A 7,233-nucleotide genomic window follows, 5' to 3' on the forward strand; every position below is an offset into this window, starting at 1 on the left:
CTACTTCCGTAGTGATACTGCCTCGGAAACCCAAGGAGGGGTCGCTATGAGTCAGAGCTGACTCGATGGCACATAACAACAACAACACAAGAATGTCCATTTATATAATAGAGCTAATGAGGCAAAGTTATGATAACTTCTTAGCCACAGCCAAACACCCTGAGGGAATGAGTCACTGGGCCCATGGGCTTGGGAGCATGGTTGAGGGGGACCATGGACTACACAAAAATACTGTTCTATATGCTACTTTGGTGAATAGTGACTGGGGTCTTAAATGCTTACAAGTGGCCATCTAAGATGCAATAATTGGTCTCTCCTCTTCTGGAGCAAAGAAGAATGAAGAAAATTAAAGACCCATGGAAACAATTGGAAACCTCAGCCTACATGACCCTGACACCAGAAGAACTAAATGGTGCCCAGCTACCACTGTCAGAAACTTGGAAAGGGATCAAAATAGGAGATCCTGGATAGAGTGGGAGAAAAATATGGAACAAAACTCAAAGTCATAAAAAAGACCAGGTTTACTGCTCTCATAGACTGGGGAAGCACACAAGAATATGGCTCCTAGTCACTCTTTGAGTCTGTAATTGAACTCACTCCTTTGGCTTCAAGCCAAACCACAGACAGGTGTATAAGGTGAACATTTATACTAGGTTTAAGTACATTCCTTAGAAAAATCAACCATGGGAGATCAGAAGGGCAGTATTTGCATAGGGAGATAGCTTAGAGGGCAGGAATGCATAGGAAAGAAGGACACAAGGAAAAGGTAACCACAGGGAGAAAGTGGGAAGAAAACTGTTACATTAGGGGGATTGCAATTAATGTCATGAAAAAAATGTATATGAACTATTATGTGGAAAATGAATTTGCTCTGTATACTTCCACCCAAATCACAATTGAAAAAACAAAAAACAAGAGTAGGGTTGCACAGCTGATTAGTTGCTCTGAATAAGTTGTACATCTGTAAAAAATTTAGTTGGCAAAAGCTTTTTGATAGCAGCAGGAGTTGGAGCAGCAGCCACCCTGGGAGAAGAAAAGGAAAAGAGTATAGGAAGGAGGGGAGAAGGGGGGAGAGTTGGGATTTTTCTCTCACTTGCTGGTTCTCTTTTCTTAAAGGAGTCATGGGGATGGACGCTTGGGTGGGCATGTGGGCCCAGGTGGGGACTCTGAGGGTGTGGAGAGGGGAAAAGAAAGTGTGGTGGCCAGGGGCTAGGGAGGACAGAGGGGGTGGTTTGTTTTAGATTATGCCTCTACTCTCTTTCTCAAGCTCTGGTTCCTCATAGTTGTTTATTCCATTTTCTTGAGCTGGCAGTTGCTTCTGTGCCTGTAATGCTGAGGTGCAGAGACTTGTGGGTAGTGGGAGCATGCAATTAGAAAACAAGAAAAAATGTTGTTTGATGAATATATCTACAATGACCTCCAACCATTCCCCCACCCCCACCCCAAATAAAAGAACAACTGCTGAGGTTTCTTATGTACCATGAAATACCTCATAGGATTGTTTCTTGGTTTGAAGGTTTAAGATCATGGTTTCATGGGACATACCAGTTAATTGGTCTGATAGCATGTTTAGTACTTTTGTTTTACCTCCTAGTTCTTTGCCTAGTGCCTGGGTCTTAAAACCTTGTAAGTAGTCATCCAAAGGAATGGAAGTGTTGTATCCTTTCACCATACTTACTCAGTCTGTATGCTGAGGAAATAATCTGAGAAGATGAACTATATGAAGAAGAGCATGGCATCAGGGTTGGAGGAAAACTCATCAACAACCTGTGATATGAAGGTGACACAACTTTGCTTGCTGAAAGTGAGGATGACTTGAAGTACTTACTGATGAAAATTAAAGACTACAGTCTGCAGTATGGATTACATCTCAACATAAAGTGAAAATCCTCACAACTGCATCAATAAGCAACATCACAATAAATGGAGAAAAGATTGAAGTTGTCAAGGATTTCATATTTCTTGGATCCACAGTCAACACCAATGGAAGCAGCAGTCAAGACATCAGATGACATATTGCACTGGGCAAATCTGCTGCAAAAGATCTTTAAAGTGCTGAAGAGTGAATATATCTCTTTAAAGACTAAGGTGTGGCATAGTGCCTAAGGCATATGACTGCTAACCAGAAGGCTGGTGGTTCAAACCCACCAGCCACTCCTCAGAAGGAAGGTTGGGCAATCTACTTCCGTAGTGATATCGCCTTGGAAACCTAAGGAGGGGTCACTATGAGTCGGATCTGACTCAGTGGCAGTGTGTTCATTCCTTGTGTTCGTTCATCCCAAGCCATGGTATTTTCAATCACCTTATGTGTATGTGAAAGCTGGACAATGAATAAGGAAGACCGAAGAAGAGTTGATGATTTTAAGTTGTGTTGGCAAAGAATACTGAAAGTACCACAGACTGCCAAAAGAATGAACAAATCTTCCCTGGAAGAAGTGCAGCTGGAATGTTCCTTGGGAGCGAGATTGACCAGACTTCATCTTATCTACCTTGGTCATGTTGTCCAAAGGTACTGTTCCTGGAGAAGAATATCTTGCTTGGTAAAGTGGAGGGTCAACGAAAAAGGGGAAGGCCATCAGTGAGATGGATTGATACAGTGGCTGCAATGATGGACTCAGCAGGGATTGTGAGGCTGGCGCAGGACTGGGCAGTGTTTCTTTCTGTTGTACATGGGCAATGTTTCATTCTGTTGTACATAGGGTTGCTGTGAGTCAGAACCAACTCTATAGGGACCTAACACCACCAACAATAATCATCCAAGATACAATAATTGTTTTCTATTTGCCTGGAGCAACAGAGGAAGTGTCGCCGGGGCCCTCTCCCTCTCAGAGGTTAGCTCCTCAGGCTCTTGCCTTCTGCTGATCAGGAATGACCAGGAGAGGCTCAGATTTTCCACATGAGAACGAAGCTTTATTTAAGAAATATTAGCTTGTAGGTGGAGACAAAGAGCGACCAGGCAATGCTTGCCTTTGAATCCCTGAACAAAGGATTTACTGGGGACATAGGGTTTTGGGTGGGAAAGGGGCTTCATCTTTATTCATGAAATGGGTGGGGTTTGGCGAAGTGTTATGAAGATTAGGTACTGCCTCTGAGACACCAGTTTGATTCCTGGTAAGTGCTTTTGAGTTGGCTCAAACTGGCTTGCCTGCAAAACATCCTGCAAAAACATTCTGTGAAGAAGTAAAGGGCAGAACTAGGGGAGGGTTGATTGTTCTTTCTTTTACCTCCTGTTCCAAGATGTAAGTTACTGGCTACGCTTATATTTAGCTTTGTGACTTGGGTTTTCATTTAACCTTTTGGGTCCTATAGCCGTCTACCTGTCTAATTCCTCACAGAGATTTTATACTTGTAATTTTTTATGGGGGACATGGATGGAGGTCTCATCTTCTGTAGTTTCTTCATGCTTACACAGAGGTATTGACATGCCTAACAGTAGAAATCTCTTGCTAACTATTTTAATGATTGACCTGGGCTGGTAGGGGTCCCTATAGTTATGGGTTGAAAGCCTTACATCACCATTTGTTTAACCTAGAATTGTTGTAATCTATGGACAGTCCTTGGAAGGAAGGTTGGGCAATCTACTTCCACAGTGATACTGCCTTGGAAACCCAAGGAGGGGTCCCTGTGACTTGACGGCACATAACAATAACAACATAGGACACAAACTTAACTAAAAGTTTAAATAGGCAGGGACCAAATAATAGTAGGAGCAAAATGGCACTGCAGGTCTAAAGAAAGGTGCTACCATCCCAAGAAAGCAGCTGTTATTACCTAGGCTTACTTAATAGCCACTTAAGTAGGGGGCTGGGTATTCTTGGTTAAGACCTATATCAGCACAGGCAAATATACTCTTTCCTGGGAGGATTTCCCTTGTGACAAAAGGCAAGAAGTAGCAATAAGAACAAAATGTTATGTTGTTATGTTGTTATGTGCCCTTGAGTCGGACCCAACTGATAGCGACCTCTCCTTGGGTTTCCGAGGCAGTATCACTACGGAAGTAGATTGCCCCATCTTCCTTCTGAGGAGTAAGAACAAAATAGCAAACAATATTCCAATTCAGGTAGGCACTACTTATCTCTAATCCTTTTTTTTTTTTTTCCTGAAAAGGAACTTCAATTCTTCTGTGGGCTCACAGGTATATTGATGCTCTTCAGCAAATGTGTTTCCCTCAGGCTGGGTATCCTGTGGGAAATAAGATTTTACTTGGAGTCATGTATACAGGGGGCTACTCCTTTTAGTTTCACTGTAGTCAATGTTGCAAGGACAACCTGAAAGAGCCTGATCCATTTTTTTGGAGATGACTCTCAGGTGTGCTTTCTCTCCAAGTCTTTAAGAACACTACATCTCCTGGTTCATAGGCATGGCAATTTCCCTTAATTAGAGTAGGTAATATCCTATTTCCATATTCTCAGATAGCTTTCTGGACCTGCCCTAGGTTAATTAAATACTTTTAGTTCTGGGTCAACAGCTAGATCTGTAATTAGGAAGGGGCGCCCATATAATATATCATAAGGATTGAGTTTTAAAGTCCCTCCTGGTGGCTGATCTTACTCGCAGTATTACAATTGGGAGCATTTTTATCCAGGACTCCTATATAGGTCTCTTGACAGAGTTTTGCAAGTATTCTTTTCAAGGCTTAGTTCATTTTATTTTACCTTTCCTGATGACTGTTGGCACCAGGCAGAATGAATCCCCAGAGCATTAGAAAGGCTTTGGGTTATTTTCTCCACAGATGCTGGGCCATTTTCTGGTTGGGACTGAGGGAACCCAAGCCTAGGGATTATTCCCTTCATTAGGGCCTGTGTTACCCCAGTGACCTTTTCTGTTCTAATGGGAAAGGCCTCTACCCATCCCATAAAAGTGCCTACAAATACCCAAAGGTACTTAAACCCTTGTTTGGGGGTAATACTATAAAATCAACTTGCCAGTCTTCTCCTGGCAACATCCCCCTGTCTTGAATGGGGTTTGCTAGCAGGGGAGCTAATAATGGGATTGAAAATTATTTCTTTGGCAGGTTTCACAGCTTCTACTACTTTCTTAACTACTTTATGTAGGTTGTTTCCACAGAAGTGGGGTTTGAGGAGGTTTAGGAGAGCATCTCTCTTCTGAATTGAGTGGCATTGTGGATTTCCTTTATTCCCTTCCACTGCATGGACTGAGGGATAAAGTGAACCCCTTTTCCATTCACTACCTGCCAGATCATTAGTGGCAGGACATCCAGGTAAAAAGGGGAGGAAGGTAAGGCTAGTCCACAAGCCCCCTAGAGCCAGAAAAGGGAGGGAGCAGGAGCAGCCTTGGGGGAACTCAGGAGCGGCAGGATATCCAGGTAAAAAGGGGTGGGAGGCAAGGCTAGGCTCCAAGCCCCCTAGAGCCAGCAAAGGGAGGGAGCAGGAGCAGCGTCAGCCTCGGGGACCTCAGGAATGGCAGGATATACAGGTAAAAAGGGGCAGGAGGCAAGGCAGGCCCCAAGCCCCCTAGAGCCAAGAAAAGGAGGGAGCAGCCAGGAACCACAGAGTGGCAGGTTCCAGGTAGGAATTAGGCAAGGGGAGGGTGCAGAGATTTCCAACAGTTAAGGGAGAAAAATTTGTCAATTTGTCATGCTGTAGGGAGCTCTGGTAGCATAGTGGCTAAGACACTTGCCTGCTAACCAGACGGCTGGCGGTTCAAACCCACCAGCCACTCCTTGGAAGGAAGGTTGGGCAATCCTACTTCCGTAGTGATACTGCCTCGGAAACCCAAGGAGGGGTCGCTATGAGTCAGGTATGACTCGACGGCACATAACAACAACAACAACAACAGGGCTTATATGTTGCTGTGAGGCTTGAGGTGTTTCAGATGCCAGCAGAGTTGCACATGGTGCACAGGTTTCAACTCAGCTTACAGACTAAGGGAGACTGGGAAGAAGGAGGAGGCCATCCACTTCTCAAAAATTGGCCAGGGAAGACCTTATGAATAGCAGAGAAACACTGTCTGATACATTACTGGGCAACTTTATGAATAGCTTGGAAACGTTGTCCACCACGGTGCAGGAAGATGAGCCCCTTGGGTTGGAAGGCACTCTAAATAGGACTGGGAAAGAGATGCTTCATCAGGGTAGAACCAACCTTAATGATATGGACAAATTCTTTCCGGACCAACATGTGCTGATGTGGCATGACTCATATTGAAGAGAAACAGCTGCAAACATCCATTAATAATTGGAACATGAAATGTACAGAGTATGAATCTAGGAAAATTGGAAGTTGTCAAAAATGAAATGGATTGCATAAAGATTGATATCCTAGGCATTAGTGAGGTGAAATGGACCGGTTTTGGCCATTTTGAATCAGACAACCATATGATCTACTATGTTGGTAATGACAAATAGAAGAGGAATGGCATGGCATTCATCACAAAGGATGCTTTAAGATCTGTCCTGAAGTACAGTGCTGTCAGTGATGGGATAATATCCATATGTCCACAAGGAGGACCCATTAATACTACTATTATTTGAGTTTATGCACCAACCACCAAAGCGAAAGATGAGGAAATTGAAGATTTTTATCAACTTCTGCACTCTGAAATTGACCGAACATGCAATCAAGATGTGTTACTTATCACTGGTGATTGGAATGCAAAAGTTGGAAACAAAGAAGAATCACTGGTTATTGGAAAATTTGGCCTTGGTGACAGAAATAACACTGGAGATCACATGATAGAATTTTGCAAGACCAGTGATTTATTCATTGCAAGTATCTATTTTCAACAACACAAACGGCTGCTACACATGTGGACTTCGCCAGATGGAGTACACAGGAATCAGATTGACCACATCTGTGGCAAGAGGAGATGGAAAAGCTCAACATGTTCAGCCAAAACAATGCCAGGAGCTAATTGTGGAACAGGTTATCAACTGCTCATATGCAAGTTCAACTTGAAGTTGAAGAAAATTAAAACAAGTCCACAAGAGCTAAAATATGACCTTGAATATATCCCTCTGGAATTTAGAGACAATCTAAAGAATAGATTTGATACATTGAACACCAGTGACCGAAAACCAGAAGAATTGTGGGATGACATCAAGAACATCATCCAAGAAGAAAGCAAGAGGTTATTAAAAAGACAAGAAAGAAAGAAAAGACCAAACTGGATGTCAAGAGACTGTGAAACTTGCCCTTGAGCGAAGAGTAGCTAAAGCAAATGGAAGAAATGACAAGATAAAAGAGCTGAACAGAAGATTTCAAAGAGCAGCTC

At 43.1% G+C, this 7,233-nt stretch overlaps 1 protein-coding gene across 1 annotated transcript in view; it reads left to right on the top strand.

Moving 5' to 3' along the window:
- PYGB (glycogen phosphorylase B) overlaps positions 1-7,233 on the top strand; it is a 143,856-nt gene that overhangs the window by 45,096 nt on the left and 91,527 nt on the right. The gene's annotated exons all lie outside the window — the stretch shown is intronic.

The sequence above is a fragment of the Orycteropus afer genome, unplaced genomic scaffold, assembly GCF_000298275.1.
Source record: "Orycteropus afer afer isolate SDZICR_OR568_19922 unplaced genomic scaffold, OryAfe1.0 scaffold00440, whole genome shotgun sequence".
NCBI classification, from domain to species: Eukaryota; Metazoa; Chordata; class Mammalia; order Tubulidentata; family Orycteropodidae; genus Orycteropus; species Orycteropus afer.